The sequence below is a fragment of the Leuresthes tenuis genome, unplaced genomic scaffold (genome assembly GCF_036924035.1).
Source record: "Leuresthes tenuis unplaced genomic scaffold, fLeuTen1.0.hap1 SCAF_5, whole genome shotgun sequence".
Classification (NCBI taxonomy): domain Eukaryota; kingdom Metazoa; phylum Chordata; class Actinopteri; order Atheriniformes; family Atherinopsidae; genus Leuresthes; species Leuresthes tenuis.
Genome location: NW_027325359.1, coordinates 36,846,512 through 36,867,892, shown reverse-complemented (window position 1 = coordinate 36,867,892; position 21,381 = coordinate 36,846,512). Strand labels below are relative to the sequence as shown.

The window sequence follows — 21,381 nt, the reverse complement described above, 5'->3', positions numbered from 1 at the left end:
GGTTCTGTTCTCAGGAGGTTCTGTTCTCAGATCCCTCCTCAGGTTGGACCCGGAGGTTCTGTCCTCAGAAGGTTCTGTCCTCAGGAGGTTCTGTCCTCAGGAGGTTCTGTCCTCAGAACCCTCTGATCTGCCGAGGTTCTGTCCTCAGGAGGTTCTGTCCTCAGGAGGTTCTGTCCTCAGGTCCCTCCTCAGGTTGGACCCGGAGGTTCTGTCCTCGGGAGGTTCTGTCCTCAGGAGGTTCTGTTCTCAGGAGGTTCTGTCCTCAGGAGGTTCTGTCCTCAGGAGGTTCTGTCCTCAGAACCCTCTGATCTGCCGAGGTTCTGTCCTCAGGAGGTTCTGTTCTCAGGAGGTTCTGTTCTCAGGAGGTTCTGTCCTCGGGAGGTTCTGTCCTCGGGAGGTTCTGTCCTCGGGAGGTTCTGTCCTCAGGAGGTTCTGTCCTCAGAACCCTCCTCAGGTTGGACCCGGAGGTTCTGTCCTCGGGAGGTTCTGTCCTCGGGAGGTTCTGTCCTCGGGAGGTTCTGTCCTCGGGAGGTTCTGTCCTCAGAACCCTCCTCAGGTTGGTCCCGGAGGTTCTGTCCTCAGGAGGTTCTGTCCTCGGGAGGTTCTGTCCTCAGGAGGTTCTGTCCTCAGGAGGTTCTGTCCTCAGAACCCTCCTCAGGTTGGTCCCGGAGGTTCTGTCCTCGGGAGGTTCTGTCCTCAGGAGGTTCTGTCCTCGGGAGGTTCTGTCCTCGGGAGGTTCTGTCCTCGGGAGGTTCTGTCCTCGGGAGGTTCTGTCCTCAGGAGGTTCTGTCCTCGGGAGGTTCTGTCCTCAGGAGGTTCTGTCCTCGGGAGGTTCTGTCCTCGGGAGGTTCTGTCCTCGGGAGGTTCTGTCCTCAGGAGGTTCTGCTCCTCAGGAGGTTCTGTCCTCAGGAGGTTCTGTCCTCAGGAGGTTCTGTCCTCAGGAGGTTCTGTCCTCAGGAGGTTCTGTCCTCAGGAGGTTCTGTTCTCAGAGTTCAGCCCAAACATCCCTTTCAGGACTTTTCTGTTTCCTGTAAAGCGTCCGCTCTGACCTCTGACCTCTGACCCCGGACCTCTGGGGTCAGGCAGATTTTTTACAGTCACACCGAGTCCATTAACTCTGACAGAACCTTTTCTGACCAAAACATCAACCTTAAGCCCAGAACGGGTTCGGATCAGATGTTTGGATCCGTTCAGCTTCATTAAAACCTGGAGGTGAAACTCTGGAGAGACGCCTCAACATACATGATCCTGTCCCAGGAAATCTGCCAAAATATGATAAAAACCCCCGTCATGGACCGGTTCTGCTCAGAAAAACTGATATTTTAGGGAAACCCAGAGAAACAACAATTAAATTCTACCTTTTGAATCATTTTTAAATGGAATATTTGAACAGTTAATATTTCTGATTTCACTGGACCTCACAATGTGACACAAACATGACAAAAAATATGAAAAAAACAATAAATACAGACCCAATAATGTGGAAAAATGAGCAAAACACAGTCCAGCTGAGCAGTTTCATCTTTTTATCCAGAAGTTTATTTAAAGTTTGAAAGCTTCTGGAGGACCAAGCTGTTCTCAGTGAGCAGATGAACGTATTTCAGCCAGAAATAAGGTTTAAAAACCCCTTAAAGCTTATGTATTCAGTCATTATTACACTAAAATCCATGGGAAAAAAACCTGCTTCTCACTGTTTTCAGGTCAAATATTTATATGCGATTAATTTATTACAAAGCCTCTAATTAATTAGATTAATTTTTTACTCTACTTATTAGCTCCAGCTGCTCTGAGAGTTAGATTTAAGTCTGTTGAGATGAGACTAAAGAACCGGTTCTGAACCTAAACTGGACCTATTTTGGCTTTAATTTTATCATAAATCTAATTTATTACAATTTCTCATCTTAAAAATGCTAAGAAATGTCTGAGGAGTGTCTGCAGTGCCTGAAGTTTTAGGGTTAGGGTTAGTTTCTGAAGTCTGTATCTGATTGGTCGGCTCCTCTGGCCTGAACTGTCTCTGCTGAGCTTTAAAACACAAGAAGGCTTTTCATTGGTCAGCAGGTTAGGGCCCGCCCCTGAGTGCAGGATGAGTCATAAACATCTTTCCACCAACTTCAAAGTAAAAAAAACTTTAAAATACGCTTAAAATCTCACCTTTTAAAGAACGAATTAATGAAATATCTCAATCAATTTCATTTCTAGAGGTCAAAACAACCAATTCTGATTTCTGCCATAAAGGAGCAGTCCAACACAAAACGAACTACTAATGGTTAAAAGTGGGCAAAGGGCGCCGTGGAGAACAGAAGAGTCGCTCAGGGCACAGAAAAGAGCCGGAGAGCCGAATGGAAATGGCACAGGTCAAAGCTCCAGGTTCATTATGAGGTTTACAGAGAAAAGCTGTGTGTTTAATGACAAATTTGACTGTTCTCAGTCTATTCCATGGACATTATCAGCACACATCGGGCCCGTTTATGTGAGCTAATAGGGGCCAACTGAACCTACTGGTAGGTTCAGGAGGCTGTAGGCCTACCATTATTTCAGTCAGCCAGTAGGGGGAGCACTAGCACCAAAAAACAACGGGAAAAGGACAGAAGAAGAGTAAACATCAATTTAAAAAAAGGAAAAGGTGTTTTAGCTTGTTCAGTCTATAATCTTTATGGAACAAACACATTCAAGGTATCAAATGACGCTTTTATAGCATAAAGACGCGGTTCTACCATGCTGCGTTTTTTAAATTATTATTATTATTTAAAAACAGGTTGCCAGATCTCGCTCCCGCCTTTTACGTTTAGCTGGCCAAGTAGCATATTGTAGCAGTGTAGTTGTTGAGCTAATAGAGGCGGACTGGACTCATAATGTGTAAAAACCGCGGGTACGAGCAAACCTGGCAACCACTCCTAGCTGGTTAAAGAGCTACTTTCCCAAAAATATGACTCCTATTTATATGATGATGATGTATCTGATTGATCTGATTGATGGAAGAAGTTGGGCTGATTAATATAGGGATGAAGGAGTAATAGTATAATAATATATTATACTGGTGACTATAGCAGAAAGATATCATACACATACATATGACTGTCTTTACAGAAGATGTCCTGCAGGGGCAGCGCAGGATATCTGAGGTGCTGAGAGTGCTACCTGTTGAAGAATGATCTTTATTGTTATTATTCATTATTTTTGTGGTGCATGGCTGTGTGTTGCATATGTTTTAGTGTTGGACAAAATAGGGAAAGTGAGTGCCCTGCCGTGGGGTTATGGGATGTTGACATGCCCAGGGGCCCATTGCCACCCACCTATGGGTAAAATAAAGCAAAACACAAGCCCAAATCCAAAAAAATGACCATGATTGGGAAAATTATCAATACCTTGAAGGTTCTTTCTGACCAAAGAGTTAGGGTTCATCCAGGCTGGACAATGAAATGGTTTTATAAACTACACCTGAAAGAGGCTGACACCGAACAGAGGTGAAAATGACACTTTGTTGTAGGACAAAATGAAAGATCTTGACCTGGTGAGTAACATATGTCAGTGTGAAGATTATAAATTAGTCCCGTCTTGAAAAATTGACCTTTGAACCTTGACCTCAGTGCTATTAGGCTTATTAGGCTCCTACTAGCCCATATAAATGAGACCGATGTGTACTGATAATGTCCATTGAATAGACTGATAACAGTCAAATCGGGTGGACCAAATGGCTATGACCTGTGGGGTTCCCCAGGGGTCTATCCTGGGACCCCTATTGTTCAATCTGTGCATGCTCCCATTATGCCAGCAAATACTCAGGATCAGGAAATATGACCGTATTAGTCCAGATCTCAGGTCTAGAACCAGGAAATATGACCGTATTAGTCCAGATCTCAGGTCTAGAACCAGGAAATACGACCATATTAGTCCAGTGCTCAGGTCTAGAACCAGGAAATATGACCATATTAGTCCAGACCTCAGGTCTAGAACCAGGAAATACGACCATATTAGTCCGGATCTCAGGTCTAGAACCAGGAAATACGACCATATTAGTCCAGTGCTCAGGTCTAGACCCAGGAAATACGACCATATTAGTCCAGTGCTCAGGTCTAGAACCAGGAAATACGACCATATTAGTCCAGTGCTCAGGTCTAGAATCAGGAAATACGACCATATTAGTCCAGTGCTCAGGTCTAGAACCAGGAAATACGACCATATTAGTCCAGATCTCAGGTCTAGAACCAGGAAATACGACCATATTAGTCCAGTGCTCAGGTCTAGAACCAGGAAATACGACCATATTAGTCCAGTGCTCAGGTCTAGAACCAGGAAATACGACCATATTAGTCCAGTGCTCAGGTCTAGAATCAGGAAATACGACCATATTAGTCCAGTGCTCATGTCTAGAACCAGGAAATACGACCATATTAGTCCAGTGCTCAGGTCTAGAACCAGGAAATACGACCATATTGGTCCAGAGCTCAGGTCTAGAACCAGGAAATATGACCATATTGGTCCAGAGCTCAGGTCTAGAACCAGGAAATACGACCATATTAGTCCAGTGCTCAGGTCTAGAACCAGGAAATATGACCATATTAGTCCAGACCTCAGGTCTAGAACCAGGAAATATGACCATATTAGTCCAGTGCTCAGGTCTAGAACCAGGAAATACGACCATATTAGTCCAGTGCTCAGGTCTAGAACCAGGAAATATGACCATATTAGTCCAGAGCTCAGGTCTAGAACCAGGAAATATGACCATATTAGTCCAGTGCTCATGTCTAGAACCAGGAAATACGACCATATTAGTCCAGATCTCAGGTCTAGAACCAGGAAATACGACCATATTAGTCCAGATCTCAGGTCTCTGCTCTGGCTTCCTGTCGCTCAGAGAATAGACTTTAAAGCAGTTCTGCTCCTGCACATTTCTGACATGTTAGAGCCATATGAACCAGCTGGGACTCTGAGAACCTCAGGGAGGGGCCTCCTCCTGGTGCCCAGAGTCAGGACAAGCCGAGGCTTCGTTTCAGGTTTATGCTCCTAAAATCTGGAAAAGTCCTCCAGAAGATGTGAGACAGGCCACAGCTCTGACAGTTTAAATCCAGGCTGAAAACAGTTTATTTAGCTGTGAATATGACAGCTGAACGTATTTTATCTGCACTCTGAGCTTTTAATTTAATTAATTAATGATTGTTTTTATATTTATGGAATGATTTTATTTGCCTTCTTGTGATTTTATGCAGCTGTGAAGCACTTTGAATTGTGCTCTAAATACAAATGTCTACTGATGGGGTTTCCTTCAGGTGGGGGTCACTTTATCTTTAGCAGAACCGCTGGATGAAGCACTTTAAACCGGTCTCAGCGGTTTAAACAAACACTTGTTCAGCAGGATGAATAATCAGTTTCCGATGACCCGGGACACCTGAGCAGAAGACAAGCGGAACCAGAACCCAGAGAACCCCTGAAAGCACCGGCAGACAGGTGACTGACACGCGGGTCCCGGTGAACAGGTGCCACCAAAAAGTCACTTTAAAAAGCTGCATCTCTGCTGTGAAAGTTACACTGACCCGAGCGGAACCGAACCAGAACCACCGGCCCGGCTCTGGGTCGCTCCCCGCCGCCACTCACCTGTGTGCGGCTCAGCATGGAGGCTGTCGGAAAGTCCGCTGCCCCGGGCTTCTCCTTTCTTCCCCGGTCCAGACAAAGTCCAGTCAGCCCCCTCAGAGCGCTAAGGCCGGGTGGACCGGAGCCGGTGAGCCGCCGTTAACTGGGTCGGAGCCGAAAGCCGAAAGGAAAACGCCCAAAGTGCTGGATAGAATCCGAGGAGAGTTGACTGTGGACGGGGGAGGATGGCTGAGAAGATCGAGTCAAGCTCCAGCTGAGAAGAAGAGTCGAACCGGATGCTCTGAAATATGAACTTCATAATAAGAGTCTGCGGAAAATCCCTTTAAATCTGTCAGAATAAAGCGAATTGAACTATGAAGATGCTGTCCTTCATCCTCAGACTCCCGGTTCCTCTCAGACCTGTGAACCAGATGCTTTTCTGACACCTCACAGCAACAGAGTCTGCAGCTGTTAGAGTGCAGCTGACACTTCTGTGGCCTCAGATGATTTTATTTCCACTCCTGAACAGAAACTGATCACCTGAGTGGCAGCAGGTCTGATTTAATCAGTGAGGAACAGGAAATGCAGGCGGACCAGGAGGTGGAAATATGCAAATGATTAGATGATCGAATTAAAAAGAACAAAAACAATAAAGTTCAGCCGGAACAAATCCTGCTCAGTCCCCAAAATGACCCCCCCCCTTACAGGACCTGTATGACGTCATCACCAGTCACATGACCAAACAACTGGATGTTTTTTTTAAAACAAAAAGGCCTCAAAACTGATTAAATTCCACCCCCACCAGAAGCTGAAGCACCTGGAAACACCTGGAAGCACCTGGAAACACCTGGAAACACCTGGAAAGTGTCCCCAAAGAGACCCCCCCCCCCTTACAGGACCTGTATGACGTCATCACCAGTCACATGACCAAACAACTGGATGTTTTTTTTAAAACAAAAAGGCCTCAAAACTGATTAAATTCCACCCCATCAGAAGCTGAAACACCTGGAAACACCTGGAATCACCTGGAAACACCTGGAAACACCTGGAAAGTGTCCCCAAAGAGACCCCCCCCTTACAGGACCTGTATGACGTCATCACCAGTCACATGACCAAACAACTGGATGTTTTTTTTAAAACAAAAATTCCTCAAAACTGATTAAATTCCACCCCATCAGAAGCTGAAACACCTGGAATCACCTGGAAACACCTGGAAACACCTGGAAAGTGTCCCCAAAGTGACCCCCCCCCCTTACAGGACCTGTATGACGTCATCACCAGTCACATGACCAAACAACTGGATGGTTTTTTTTAAGAAAAGGCCTCAAAACTGATTAAATTCCACCCCACCAGAAGCTGAAACACCTGGAAGCACCTGGAAACACCTGGAAACACCTGGAAACACCTGGAAAGTGTACCCAAAGAGACCCCCCCCCTTACAGGACCTGTATGACGTCATCACCAGTCACATGACCAAACAACTGGATGTTTTCTTTTTAAAAAAGGCCTCAAAACTGATTAAATTCCACCCCACCAGAAGCTGAAACACCTGGAAGCACCTGGAAACACCTGGAAACACCTGGAAAGTGTCCCCAAAGAGACCCCCCCCCCTTACAGGACCTGTATGACGTCATCACCAGTCACATGACCAAACAACTGGATGTTTTTTTTTAAACAAAAAGGCCTCAAAACTGATTAAATTCCACCCCCACCAGAAGCTGAAGCACCTGGAAACACCTGGAAACACCTGGAAACACCTGGAAACACCTGGAAAGTGTCCCCAAAGAGACCCCCCCCCCCTTACAGGACCTGTATGACGTCATCACCAGTCACATGACCAAACAACTGGATGTTTTTTTTTAAACAAAAAGGCCTCAAAACTGATTAAATTCCAGCCCCACCAGAAGCTGAAGCACCTGGAAACACCTGGAAACACCTGGAAAGTGTCCCCAAAGAGACCCCCCCCCCTTACAGGACCTGTATGACGTCATCACCAGTCACATGACCAAACAACTGGATGTTTTTTTTTTAAAAAAGGCCTCAAAACTGATTAAATTCCACCCCACCAGAAGCTGAAACACCTGGAAGCACCTGGAAACACCTGGAAAGTGTCCCCAAAGAGACCCCCCCCTACATGACCTGTATGATGTCATCACCAGTCACATGACCAAACAACTGGATGTTTTTTTTTAAACAAAAAGGCCTCAAAACTGATTAAATTCCACCCCCACCAGAAGCTGAAGCACCTGGAAGCACCTGGAAACACCTGGAAACACCTGGAAAGTGTCCCCAAAGAGACCCCCCCCTTACAGGACCTGTATGACGTCATCACCAGTCACATGACCAAACAACTGGATGTTTTTTTTAAACAAAAAGGCCTCAAAACTGATTAAATTCCACCCCCACCAGAAGCTGAAGCACCTGGAAACACCTGGAAACACCTGGAAAGTGTCCCCAAAGAGACCCCCCCCCCCTTACAGGACCTGTATGACGTCATCACCAGTCACATGACCAAACAACTGGATGTTTTTTTTTTAAAAAAGGCCTCAAAACTGATTAAATTCCACCCCACCAGAAGCTGAAACACCTGGAAGCACCTGGAAACACCTGGAAAGTGTCCCCAAAGAGACCCCCCCCTACATGACCTGTATGATGTCATCACCAGTCACATGACCAAACAACTGGATGTTTTTTTTTAAACAAAAAGGCCTCAAAACTGATTAAATTCCACCCCCACCAGAAGCTGAAGCACCTGGAAACACCTGGAAACACCTGGAAAGTGTCCCCAAAGAGACCCCCCCCTTACAGGACCTGTATGACGTCATCACCAGTCACATGACCAAACAACTGGATGTTTTTTTTAAACAAAAAGGCCTCAAAACTGATTAAATTCCACCCCCACCACAAGCTGGAGCACCTGGAAACACCTGGAAACACCTGGAAAGTGTCCCCAAAGAGACCCCCCCCTTACAGGACCTGTATGACGTCATCACCAGTCACATGACCAAACAACTGGATGTTTTTTTTTAACAAAAAGGCCTCAAAACTGATTAAATTCCACCCCACCAGAAGCTGAAACACCTGGAAGCACCTGGAAACACCTGGAAACACCTGTAAAGTGTCCCCAAAGAGACCCCCCCCTACATGACCTGTATGATGTCATCACCAGTCACATGACCAAACAACTGGATGGTTTTTTTTAAACAAAAAGGCCTCAAAACTGATTAAATTCCACCCCCACCAGAAGCTGAAGCACCTGGAAGCACCTGGAAACACCTGGAAACACCTGGAAAGTGTCCCCAAAGAGACCCCCCCCTACATGACCTGTATGATGTCATCACCAGTCACATGACCAAACAACTGGATGGTTTTTTTTAAACAAAAAGGCCTCAAAACTGATTAAATTCCACCCCCACCAGAAGCTGAAACACCTGGAATCACCTGGAAACACCGGGAAAGTGTCCCCAAAGAGACCCCCCCCCCTTACAGGACCTGTATGACGTCATCACCAGTCACATGACCAAACAACTGGATGTTTTTTTTTAAACAAAAAGGCCTCAAAACTGATTAAATTCCACCCCACCAGAAGCCGAAGCACCTGGAAACACCTGGAAACACCTGGAAAGTGTCCCCAAAGAGCCCCCCCCCCCCTACAGGACCTGTATGACGTCATCACCAGTCACATGACCAAACAACTGAATGTTTTTTTTTAAACAAAAAGGCCTCAAAACTGATTAAATTCCACCCCATCAGAAGCTGAAACACCTGGAAACACCTGGAAACACCTGGAAAGTGTCCCCAAAGAGACCCCCCCCTTACAGGACCTGTATGACGTCATCACCAGTCACATGACCAAACAACTGGATGGTTTTTTTAAACAAAAAGGCCTCAAAACTGATTAAATTCCACCCCCACCAGAAGCTGAAGCACCTGGAAGCACCTGGAAACACCTGGAAACACCTGGAAAGTGTCCCCAAAGAGACCCCCCCCTTACAGGACCTGTATGACGTCATCACCAGTCACATGACCAAACAACTGGATGGTTTTTTTTAACAAAAAGGCCTCAAAACTGATTAAATTCCACCCCCACCAGAAGCTGAAGCACCTGGAAACACCTGGAATCACCTGGAAACACCTGGAAACACCTGGAAACACCTGGAAACACCTGGAAGGAGCTCAAAGACCTCCCGTGTTTTCGCCTCTGACCCCTCAGAGTGACACAAATGACCTCTTCAGTCCATATTCTGGAGCTGCTTGGAACTGTGGAGGTTCTCCAGAACTCAGAATGTTTTCATTTGTGTTTCTTTAAAAGTTGAATCTGTGAAAGAGACAAGCAGCTACAGATGGAGAAGGTACGGAAACACGTCTGATGATGTTTTTAATCGTGTGTTCAGCTGTTCCTGAAGGTTTCTGATGATAGAAAGCTGCCGACAGAGCGGCTGAAGCCTCTGTGTCACATCTCAGCTGGTTTCTCTTCACAGTCAAAGACGTTGGATGGTCCTCAGCTGGAGCCCGAGGGTTCGGCCTCGACCTCTGCTGCCGCCTCAGAGACCTCTGCTAAGGTTAGAGATCCTGAAGCTTTGTCCTTCACACCATCAGAGAGTCAGTTTTATTTCAGTTATCCCTGCAGAATTAATCAAAGATCAGCTGTTGTTGCAGATAAATAACAAAATGAAACAGAAACAGAGAGAAAGTTGTGGCAGAAATGGAAGTGGCTTTTTGCCTTAGATCTGTTATGATGCGTAGCCATGGCAACGTGAAAACTATTAACCTGTTGGAGCGGCAGTAATGCCTGGAAATAAGACCCCAAATCAACCTCATAGTCTCATGCACGCTCAGATTTGATTGGATGATGATTGGCTTGCATTGGGCCGGATCCCTGAAGTGTCCTGAGAAAACATCTGCTGTGATTTCACGTCTCCTCTTCAGCTCATCTGGATTTGGTGTCTTATTCCAGGCATTTTAAAAGGCCTCAGTTAGCTGCTCCAACAGGTTAACAACTTCCCCATTGCCATGGTTACGCATCATAACAGATCTGTAAAAACTGCCAAAGTTCTTCCAGCAGAATCCAAACTGCAGATGTGTTCTCATCCAGCTGCAGATGTGTTCTCACTCAGCTGCAGATGTGTTCTCACTCAGCTGCAGATGTGTTCTCATCCAGCTGCAGATGTGTTCTCACTCAGCTGCAGATGTGTTCTCATCCAGCTGCAGATGTGTTCTCACTCAGCTGCAGATGTGTTCTCATTCAGCTGCAGATGTGTTCTCATCCAGCTGCAGATGTGTTCTCACTCAGCTGCAGATGTGTTCTCACTCAGCTGCAGATGTGTTCTCATTCAGCTGCAGATGTGTTCTCACTCAGCTGCAGATGTGTTCTCATCCAGCTGCAGATGTGTTCTCATCCAGCTGCAGATGTGTTCTCATCCAGCTGCAGATGTGTTCTCATCCAGCTGCAGATGTGTTCTCATCCAGCTGCAGATGTGTTCTCATCCAGCTGCAGATGTGTTCTCACTCAGCTGCAGATGTGTTCTCATCCAGCTGCAGATGTGTTCTCACTCAGCTGCAGATGTGTTCTCATTCAGCTGCAGATGTGTTCTCACTCAGCTGCAGATGTGTTCTCACTCAGCTGCAGATGTGTTCTCATTCAGCTGCAGATGTGTTCTCACTCAGCTGCAGATGTGTTCTCATTCAGCTGCAGATGTGTTCTCATTCAGCTGCAGATGTGTTCTCACTCAGCTGCAGATGTGTTCTCATCCAGCTGCAGATGTGTTCTCACTCAGCTGCAGATGTGTTCTCACTCAGCTGCAGATGTGTTCTCATCCAGCTGCAGATGTGTTCTCATCCAGCTGCAGATGTGTTCTCATTCAGCTGCAGATGTGTTCTCATTCAGCTGCAGATGTGTTCTCATCCAGCTGCAGATGTGTTCTCATCCAGCTGCAGATGTGTTCTCATCCAGCTGCAGATGTGTTCTCACTCAGCTGCAGATGTGTTCTCACTCAGCTGCAGATGTGTTCTCTTCCAGCTGCAGATGTGTTCTCACTCAGCTGCAGATGTGTTCTTATCCAGCTGCAGATGTGTTCTCATCCAGCTGCAGATGTGTTCTCACTCAGCTGCAGATGTGTTCTCACTCAGCTGCAGATGTGTTCTCATCCAGCTGCAGATGTGTTCTCATCCAGCTGCAGATGTGTTCTCATTCAGCTGCACAGCTGCAGATGTGTACTCATCCAGCTGCAGATGTGTACTCATCCAGCTGCAGATGTGTTCTCATCCAGCTGCAGATGTGTTCTCATCCAGCTGCAGATGTGTTCTCACTCAGCTGCAGATGTGTTCTCATCCAGCTGCAGATGTGTTCTCACTCAGCTGCAGATGTGTTCTCACTCAGCTGCAGATGTGTTCTCATCCAGCTGCAGATGTGTTCTCACTCAGCTGCAGATGTGTTCTCATTCAGCTGCAGATGTGTTCTCACTCAGCTGCAGATGTGTTCTCATCCAGCTGCAGATGTGTTCTCACTCAGCTGCAGATGTGTTCTCACTCAGCTGCAGATGTGTTCTCATTCAGCTGCAGATGTGTTCTCACTCAGCTGCAGATGTGTTCTCATCCAGCTGCAGATGTGTTCTCATTCAGCTGCAGATGTGTTCTCATTCAGCTGCAGATGTGTTCTCATCCAGCTGCAGATGTGTTCTCACTCAGCTGCAGATGTGTTCTCTTCCAGCTGCAGATGTGTTCTCATCCAGCTGCAGATGTGTTCTCATTCAGCTGCAGATGTGTTCTCATTCAGCTGCAGATGTGTTCTCACTCAGCTGCAGATGTGTTCTCTTCCAGCTGCAGATGTGTTCTCACTCAGCTGCAGATGTGTTCTTATCCAGCTGCAGATGTGTTCTCATTCAGCTGCAGATGTGTTCTCATCCAGCTGCAGATGTGTTCTCATCCAGCTGCAGATGTGTTCTCATTCAGCTGCAGATGTGTTCTCATCCAGCTGCAGATGTGTTCTCATCCAGCTGCAGATGTGTTCTCATTCAGCTGCAGATGTGTTCTCATCCAGCTGCAGATGTGTTCTCACTCAGCTGCAGATGTGTTCTCATCCAGCTGCAGATGTGTTCTCATTCAGCTGCAGATGTGTTCTCACTCAGCTGCAGATGTGTTCTAATCCAGCTGCAGATGTGTTCTCATCCAGCTGCAGATGTGTTCTCATCCAGCTGCAGATGTGTTCTCATCCAGCTGCAGATGTGTTCTCATTCAGCTGCAGATGTGTTCTCACTCAGCTGCAGATGTGTTCTAATCCAGCTGCAGATGTGTTCTCACTCAATCCAGAATTAAAGGTTTCATTAATGAGATAATGTTTAGACCAATGGGTGGAGGTTCTACTTTAATCAGTAAATTAAGTCTAACCTGCAGATTTTAAGGCCTTCTGAGACTTTCCGCCGACCTCTGGCTACACTTCTGTCCTCATCATGTCTGATTCTGGCTTCATGGGGATAAAAATGAAGTGAATCCAGCCTTCAGGAGGTCCATAAAGCCTCCTGAGATACACAAACCAAAGGTTTCAGAGGGTTGACTGATGTGGAAACCGCCTCCTGTGACCGTTTGGCTGTGATTTTAAAGCAGGTGGAAGTTCTGGACTGGATCCCAGAGCTGGTCCAATCAGCCAGGGAGGGGGTTAGTTTGGAGGGCAGAAACAGCTCGGAACCAGTCCAAAAACACAGTTATTCACGGTACCAGAGAAGTTCTCAGAGCTCATATGTTTTAGAGCAGAAACAGTGCTGCAGGGTCCAAATCCATATGGTTTATATCCTCCAACTGTGTGACGAGCCTCTAAGATCTCAGCCCATTTCTGCTCCGGTCCATTATTAAAACAAGCCTTTACTAAAGCGTCTGACTGTGACTGAAAGGGCTGAGATTGATCTTTAAAAACCCGGTTCTGTAGCAGTTCTCAGGTCTTTTCAGCCCACCTGATCCCACCGTTTCTGAGAGGCTGTCCTGCTGCTCTGGGAGTTTCCTCTCAGTCCGACTCTGATCGGGTTTGTTCTGTTCAGCCATGGGTTCTAAGTGTCAAATTAACATTCAAACTGACCGATGAGCGCCTGTTTCCAGCAGCAGAACCAGCGGGCCGATGGGAGACGGGCCGGGCCAGAGGAGGTTCTGATCCACGGTCTGAGCGTGGAGCGTTACAGAGTCATCTACAACTCAGTGCTGCAGCCGGCCGCCCTCGCCGCTCTGTCCTCAGCCAAGAACACGGTAAACATCTGGAAACAGGCAGAACCGGAGCAGATCAGTGACTTAGAGCTGCTCTGGGTCCAGTCTGTGGACAGAACCGGGCCTGCGCTGCTCAGCGTGTTCTTTGCTGCTTCCTGCTGTTGTTTCACTGAACATCTGGAACTCATCTGTTTTCTCTGGTTCTTATTGCTCTGGTCCATTTCCTGGTTCTGTTTCAGCTCTCTGACCTGTGTTTGGTTCTGCTTCGTGTTCTTCATGAGTTCAGACTTCAGATCCAAGTTTGTCTGTATTCTTTGGACTTTAGTTATCTTCTGATTTCACCTGGAGTCCCTCAGGGTTCAGTGAGGGTTACTTCTTTATCTTCTAAAGTCTTTTCTTTGTTACTCTTTGCTTTTTCAGCTTTGTATTCAGAACATTTTCAGGAATCGTCCATCTACTTCCGGGTCGCTGTTCTGCATTTGGGTCGTCTGCAACCCACCAATCAGAACAGTTTCCTCTTTAATCTGTTCTTTTAGTCCAAGTGTCTAAGAGTCTAAGTTTCCCACTGCAGCTCCAACGTTCAGGCTTCCTTCCCTCCTGGTTCTGTTCAGGCTTCCTTCCCTCCTGGTTCTGTTCAGGCTTCCTTCCTGGTTCTACTCAGGCTTCCTTCTCTCCTGGTTCTGGTTCTGCTCAGGCTTCCTTCCCTCCTGGTTCTGTTCAGGCTTCCTTCCCTCCTGGTTCTGGTTCTGTTCAGGCTTCCTTCCCTCCTGGTTCTGGTTCTGTTCAGGCTTCCTTCCCTCTTGGTTCTGTTCAGGCTTCCTTCCCTCCTGGTTCTGTTCAGGCTTCCTTCCCTCTTGGTTCTGTTCTCCTGGTTCTGTTCAGGCTTCCTTCCCTCCTGGTTCTGTTCTCCTGGTTCTGTTCAGGCTTCCTTCCCTCCTGGTTCTGTTCAGGCTTCCTTCCCTCCTGGTTCTGGTTCTGTTCAGGCTTCCTTCCCTCCTGGTTCTGGTTCTGTTCAGGCTTCCTTCCCTCTTGGTTCTGTTCTCCTGGTTCTGTTCAGGCTTCCTTCCCTCCTGGTTCTGTTCAGGCTTCCTTCCCTCCTGGTTCTGGTTCTGTTCTGTTCAGGCTTCCTTCCCTCCTGGTTCTGTTCAGGCTTCCTTCCCCCCTGGTTCTGCTCAGGCTTCCTTCTCTCCTGGTTCTGGTTCTGTTCAGGCTTCCTTCCTTCTTGGTTCTGCTCAGGCTTCCTTCCCTCCTGGTTCTGTTCAGGCTTCCTTCCCTCCTGGTTCTGGTTCTGTTCTGTTCATGCTTCCTTCCCTCCTGGTTCTGTTCAGGCTTCCTTCCCTCCTGGTTCTGTTCAGGCTTCCTTCCCCCCTGGTTCTGCTCAGGCTTCCTTCTCTCCTGGTTCTGGTTCTGTTCAGGCTTCCTTCCCTCCTGGTTCTGGTTCTGTTCAGGCTTCCTTCCCTCTTGGTTCTGTTCAGGCTTCCTTCCCTCCTGGTTCTGTTCAGGCTTCCTTCCCTCTTGGTTCTGTTCTCCTGGTTCTGTTCAGGCTTCCTTCCCTCCTGGTTCTGTTCTCCTGGTTCTGTTCAGGCTTCCTTCCCTCCTGGTTCTGTTCAGGCTTCCTTCCCTCCTGGTTCTGGTTCTGCTCAGGCTTCCTTCCCTCCTGGTTCTGGTTCTGGTTCTGTTCAGGCTTCCTTCCCTCCTGGTTCTGTTCAGGCTTCCTTCCCTCCTGGTTCTGGTTCTGCTCAGGCTTCCTTCCCTCCTGGTTCTGTTCAGGCTTCCTTCCCTCCTGGTTCTGGTTCTGCTCAGGCTTCCTTCCCTCCTGGTTCTGGTTCTGTTCAGGCTTCCTTCCCTCCTGGTTCTGGTTCAGGCTTCCTTCCCCCCTGGTTCTGCTCAGGCTTCCTTCTCTCCTGGTTCTGGTTCTGGTTCTGTTCAGGCTTCCTTCCCTCCTGGTTCTGTTCAGGCTTCCTTCCCTCCTGGTTCTGGTTCTGTTCTGTTCAGGCTTCCTTCCCTCCTGGTTCTGTTCAGGCTTCCTTCTCTCCTGGTTCTGGTTCTGTTCTGTTCAGGCTTCCTTCCCTCCTGGTTCTGGTTCTGCTCAGGCTTCCTTCTCTCCTGGTTCTGGTTCTGTTCTGTTCAGGCTTCCTTCCCTCCTGGTTCTGGTTCTGCTCAGGCTTCCTTCCCTCCTGGTTCTGTTCAGGCTTCCTTCCCTCCTGGTTCTGGTTCTGCTCAGGCTTCCTTCCCTCCTGGTTCTGGTTCTGTTCAGGCTTCCTTCCCTCCTGGTTCTGGTTCTGTTCAGGCTTCCTTCCCTCTTGGTTCTGTTCAGGCTTCCTTCCCTCCTGGTTCTGTTCAGGCTTCCTTCCCTCTTGGTTCTGTTCTCCTGGTTCTGTTCAGGCTTCCTTCCCTCCTGGTTCTGTTCTCCTGGTTCTGTTCAGGCTTCCTTCTCTCCTGGTTCTGCTCAGGCTTCCTTCCCTCCTGGTTCTGGTTCTGTTCTGTTCAGGCTTCCTTCCCTCCTGGTTCTGCTCAGGCTTCCTTCCCTCCTGGTTCTGTTCTGTTCAGGCTTCCTTCCCCCCTGGTTCTGCTCAGGCTTCCTTCCCTCCTGGTTCTGGTTCTGGCCCAGTTGCTCCAGATGAACACTTTGATGCTTCTCGTCTGCAGGACTACGTCTGTCAGGTTCTGGAGCTGAAGGAGCGCCTTTGGACCCATTTGGGTCGACCCCGGCTGCAGGAGACGGTGATGGAGGACGGACGGGTGGAGGTCACGGAAATACTGGACCTGACATGAGAGGAAGGCCCGTTTCAGTCTGATTAATGACATCATCAGTCTGGATCTGCAGGAAGATGATTCTCCAGGAAACAGAAGAAGAATAATTTCATGTAAATAAAGTTTTTGTCTGACTGTCGTTATCCTCTGATGCAGCTCAGCCACACAGGTTCTGTTCTGCTGCTCTCAGGTCAGCTTCATGCTGGAAGGACCGGGCAGACCAAGGTGAACAGAGCAGCAGCAGCTCGTCTCTGTAGGTTCTGACTGAGGTCCACCAGGCCAGGCGGGTTCTTCCACCTGTCCTGAGCTGCAGCCTCAGATTTCAGATCAAAGTTGGAGGAAGAGCTCCACTGTTTCCAGCTTTTAGACGTCATTTAAACTGAAATCTAAGCAGTCAGAGACAGGTGAAAGTCCTGGTCCTGGTCCTGGTCCAGGACCTGGACCTGGTCCTGGTCCTGGTCCAGGACCTGGACCTGGTCCTGGTCCTGGGCCTAGTCCTGGTCCTGGTCCTGGTCCTGGTTCTGGTCCTGGTCCTGGTCCTGGTCCTGGTCCTGGTCCTAGTCCTGGTCCTGGTCCTGGTCCTGGTCCTAGTCCTAGTCCTAGTCCTGGGCCTAGTCCTGGTCCTGGTCCTGGGCCTGGTCCTGGTCCTAGTCCTAGTCCTAGTCCTAGTCCTAGTCCTGGCCCTGGTCCTGGTCTTAGTCCTGGCCCTAGTCCTAGTCCTGGTCCTGGTCCTGGTCCTGGTCCTAGTCCTGGTCCTGGGCCTGGTCCTGGGCCTGGGCCTAGTCCTGGTCCTGGTCCTGGTCCTGGTCCTAGTCCTAGTCCTAGTCCTGGTCCTGGTCCTGGGCCTGGTCCTGGGCCTGGTCCTGGTCCTGGGCCTGGTCCTGGGCCTGGTCCTGGTCCTGGTCCTGGTCCTGGTCCTGGTCCTGGTCCTGGTTCTGGTCCTAGTCCTAGTCCTGGTCCTGGTCTTTGAGAAACCACAAGGAAACATTAATGGTCTGGTCCTGGTTCTGGTCCTGGTCCTGGTCCTAGTCCTAGTCCTAGTCCTGGTCCTGGTCCTGGTCCTGGTCCTGGTCCTGGGCCTAGTCCTGGTCCTGGTCCTGGTCCTGGTCCTGGTCCTGGGCCCGGTCCTGGTCCTTGGCCTGGTCCTGGGCCTGGACCTGGTCCTTGTCCTGGTCCTAGTCCTGGTCCTGGTCCTGGTCCTTGTCCTGGTCCTAGTCCTAGTCCTTGTCCTGGTCCTAGTCCTGGTCCTGGTCCTGGTCCTGGTCCTTGTCCTGGTCCTAGTCCTAGTCCTAGTCCTAGTCCTAGTCCTGGCCCTGGTCCTGGTCCTTGTCCTGGTCCTAGTCCTAGTCCTAGTCCTAGTCCTGGGCCTAGTCCTGGTCCTGGTCCTGGGCCTGGTCCTGGTCCTAGTCCTAGTCCTAGTCCTAGTCCTAGTCCTGGCCCTGGTCCTGGTCTTAGTCCTGGCCCTAGTCCTAGTCCTGGTCCTAGTCCTGGTCCTGGTCTTAGTCCTGGCCCTAGTCCTAGTCCTAGTCCTGGGCCTAGTCCTGGTCCTGGTCCTGGGCCTGGTCCTGGTCCTAGTCCTAGTCCTAGTCCTAGTCCTAGTCCTGGCCCTGGTCCTGGTCCTGGTCTTAGTCCTGGCCCTAGTCCTAGTCCTGGTCCTAGTCCTGGTCCTGGTCTTAGTCCTGGCCCTAGTCCTAGTCCTGGTCCTAGTCCTGGTCCTGGTCTTAGTCCTGGCCCTAGTCCTAGTCCTGGTCCTAGTCCTAGTCCTAGTCCTGGTCCTGGTCCTGGTCCTGGTCCTGGTCCTGGTTCTGGTCCTAGTCCTGGTCTTAGTCCTGGCCCTAGTCCTAGTCCTGGTCCTAGTCCTGGTCCTGGTCTTAGTCCTGGCCCTAGTCCTAGTCCTGGTCCTAGTCCTAGTCCTGGTCTTAGTCCTGGCCCTAGTCCTGGTCCTAGTCCTGGTCCTGGTCTTAGTCCTGGCCCTAGTCCTAGTCCTGGTCCTAGTCCTAGTCCTAGTCCTAGTCCTAGTCCTAGTCCTAGTCCTGGTCCTAGTCCTAGTCCTGGTCCTGGTCCTGGTCCTGGTCCTGGTTCTGGTCCTAGTCCTGGTCCTGGTCCTAGTCCTAGTCCTGGTCCTGGTCCTGGTCCTAGTCCTAGTCCTAGTCCTAGTCCTGATCCTAGTCCTGGTCCTGGTCCTGATTCTGGTTCTGGTCCTAGTCCTAGTCCTGGTCCTGGTTCTGGTCCTGGTCCTAGTCCTAGTCCTGGTCCTAGTCCTGATCCTAGTCCTGGTCCTAGTCCTGATCCTGGTCCTAGTCCTAGTCCTAGTCCTAGTCCTAGTCCTGGTCCTGGTTCTGGTCCTGGTCCTGATCCTGGTCCTAGTCCTAGTCCTAGTCCTAGTCCTAGTCCTGGTCCTGGTTCTGGTTCACTTCCAGCCAATCATGGATAACAGTTAAAAAAGTGAAACAGCGGATCTTTGAGAAACCACAAGGAAACATTAATGGGACATTTTGAGTTCCCAAAAGGTTGTTTCACAGTAAAAGACTGTAAAAGGAAGAGAAATAAAGATGGATTTTAACCGTTTTCAGCAAACTGTGGAGAAACTTCAGAAAAATGTTGCTGAAGGTAAAACTGAGAATCTTCCAAAGAAGAAGAAGCTGGTCGGGTTCAGCCCAAAGAGTCAGGAAGCCGGCTCCATGTAGAGCTGGGTGTTAGGAAAAGGCCTGAGCCGATCCCTGGAGTTATGAACTGTCTCCAGCAACGAAAATCAGGTTCTAAAGATACTTCTAAAGCTGCTGCACTTGATGATACATCAGTGATAATAATGGGAAGGATTCCATTAATCTTCTCTCTGATTGAAACAATTTTATTGATAAAGAATCTCATGAAATCATCACTGCTGAGAGTTAAAGGAATACATGGCTCAACAGAGCTCGGACTCTTTGTCAGCCTGGCTACAGTGCTGAAAAGAAACCTGGGATTGTTCTTATTCTCTTCTATCAATAATGAATAATAAGCAGTTCTAGATTTACGAAGTGCTTTCTTATACGTTATTATTATTATTATTTCAATATTGGCTTAATATTTGACAAAGCTGACCCATTTGGTAATAGCTGTATGTGTTGTGACCCGTATAAAGTTTGAGTATATCTCTGGCTGAAAGTATGCAGAAGTGGTTAGGTTGAAAAGAGACAGTTGAAACATGAAATTTGCATAAAAATTGAAGAAAATGTGAATAAAATGTTAAATATTTTAAAAAGTTTAAAAGTTAGAAACACCAAACGTGAAAGCCATAATCTCCTGAAAGAGCTTAACGTTTTGATACCTACATTGTAGAAATTGGTGAAAGATTGCAGAGGTAGTTAGAGGACAAAAAACATACAGAATAATAATAATAATAATAAAGAGAAACAGGAAAACAATTGTGAGAATGCTGGAAAGCATTCCAAGGAGCCAACCTCTTCTGACTGATTACCTTCCTTTTCAGAGGGGCAACATTGTCCAGTGTTGTACACATTGAAGCTATAGTGCTGTCAACAAGAGAGTCAAGTTCTACTGGAGTAAAATTTAGGTAGCCGTCCTCTGTCATATCTGCATATGGCAGTCAAGAAAAGGATGATGAAATCAACTCTTTAAATCTGGTTACAGCATTCTCTGACAGACACCTTCTATATGTAGAATTCTTCTCAGAAACCGTGTAGTCAAGTAATGTAAATTCAAAAGTTATTAAAAAATGGTCAGACAAGACAGGGTTATGAGGGAACACTGTTAACTGTTCACTCTCAATGCCATAGGTCAAAGGTCAAGGGTTAAGGCATTAAGGCAGTGAGTAGGTCTGTGAACACTTTGAGAAAATCCAATAGAGTCTAATTGTGAGAATGCTGTTAATCACAGTTCTAAAATCCTTGATGATTTCTGAGTTTACGTTAAGATAGAGACACCATTCAAACTTTAAAATGTTCACAAGACATTCAGCTATTACCGAATGATTCAGCTTTTTAAAATGTTCAGCCAATTTTAAACTGTTACAGTTTAAATATGGAGTAAAATCCTTGATGATTTCTGAGTTTACAGTGGAGGCTCCAACTGCCAGAGTGGAAGAATACAGAAAAAAAGTTTTAACCTGTCACTGCTTTTAAAATATTTAAGCCACAGAAATAGTTTTAGCATTAAAACGTAGGTATTTTTGTCCTCTTTCAGCCAATGTGACTTTCATAGCCTTCAGGAGTTTACTTTTTGAATTAGAAGCCTTTGAATCACAGCAGTACCTTCCAACTGCCGTCCTTTTTGCACGTTTCTGCTCTTTCCTGTACTTTTTTTGCCTTCATACAGCTCCACATCCTTTATAATAATAATAATAATGCATTTCAGGCCTTTTGAAGCTTCAGCAAATGAAATTCCACTAAATTTTCACAATTTTTCTTCAGTGTTTCTCATCTTTCTGATCTTTTTCCCTTTTTGTTTCGCATTTTTCTTCTCTTTCCTGTACTTTTCTGCCTTCATCTAAGCTTCAGGTGATTAAAATATTCACATTTTTCTGCATTATGAACAGAATTCATCTCAAATGTCCTTCTTTAAACCTTCAATCTTTTCTGCCAGGACTTGTAACTTTTTTTTAAGACATTTAATCAATTTTGCCTTTTTCAGGTGAAATGATCACATATCGAGTGTTTGTTAGACGCAGTTTGTCTGTTTTCTGGTCATTTGATTCACTTTCCAACAGCTGGAGCTCTGCAGTGTTGAACGTCAGGTGTCCCGTAGAACCAGAGAGTCCCTGAACGCCTCACAGCTCCTTCATCCCATCTGAACTGAAGGAGATGTTCATGGACACACAGCGCCATCCGGTGGCCACAAACAGAACCACCCAGCTCATTTTAAACACTT

General features: G+C 47.6%; 1 protein-coding gene across 3 annotated transcripts in view; it reads right to left on the bottom strand.

Moving 5' to 3' along the window:
• The window catches only part of LOC140307777 (carbohydrate sulfotransferase 8-like), a 40,070-nt gene extending 34,252 nt beyond the window's left edge, over positions 1 to 5,818 (bottom strand). For all 3 annotated transcript variants that reach the window (XM_072386781.1, XM_072386782.1, XM_072386779.1), the window contains exon 1: positions 5,593 to 5,818. The gene's annotated coding sequence lies outside the window, so the exon portion shown is untranslated. The remainder of the gene's footprint in view (positions 1 to 5,592) is intronic.
• Between the last annotated feature and the right edge of the window lie 15,563 nt (positions 5,819 to 21,381).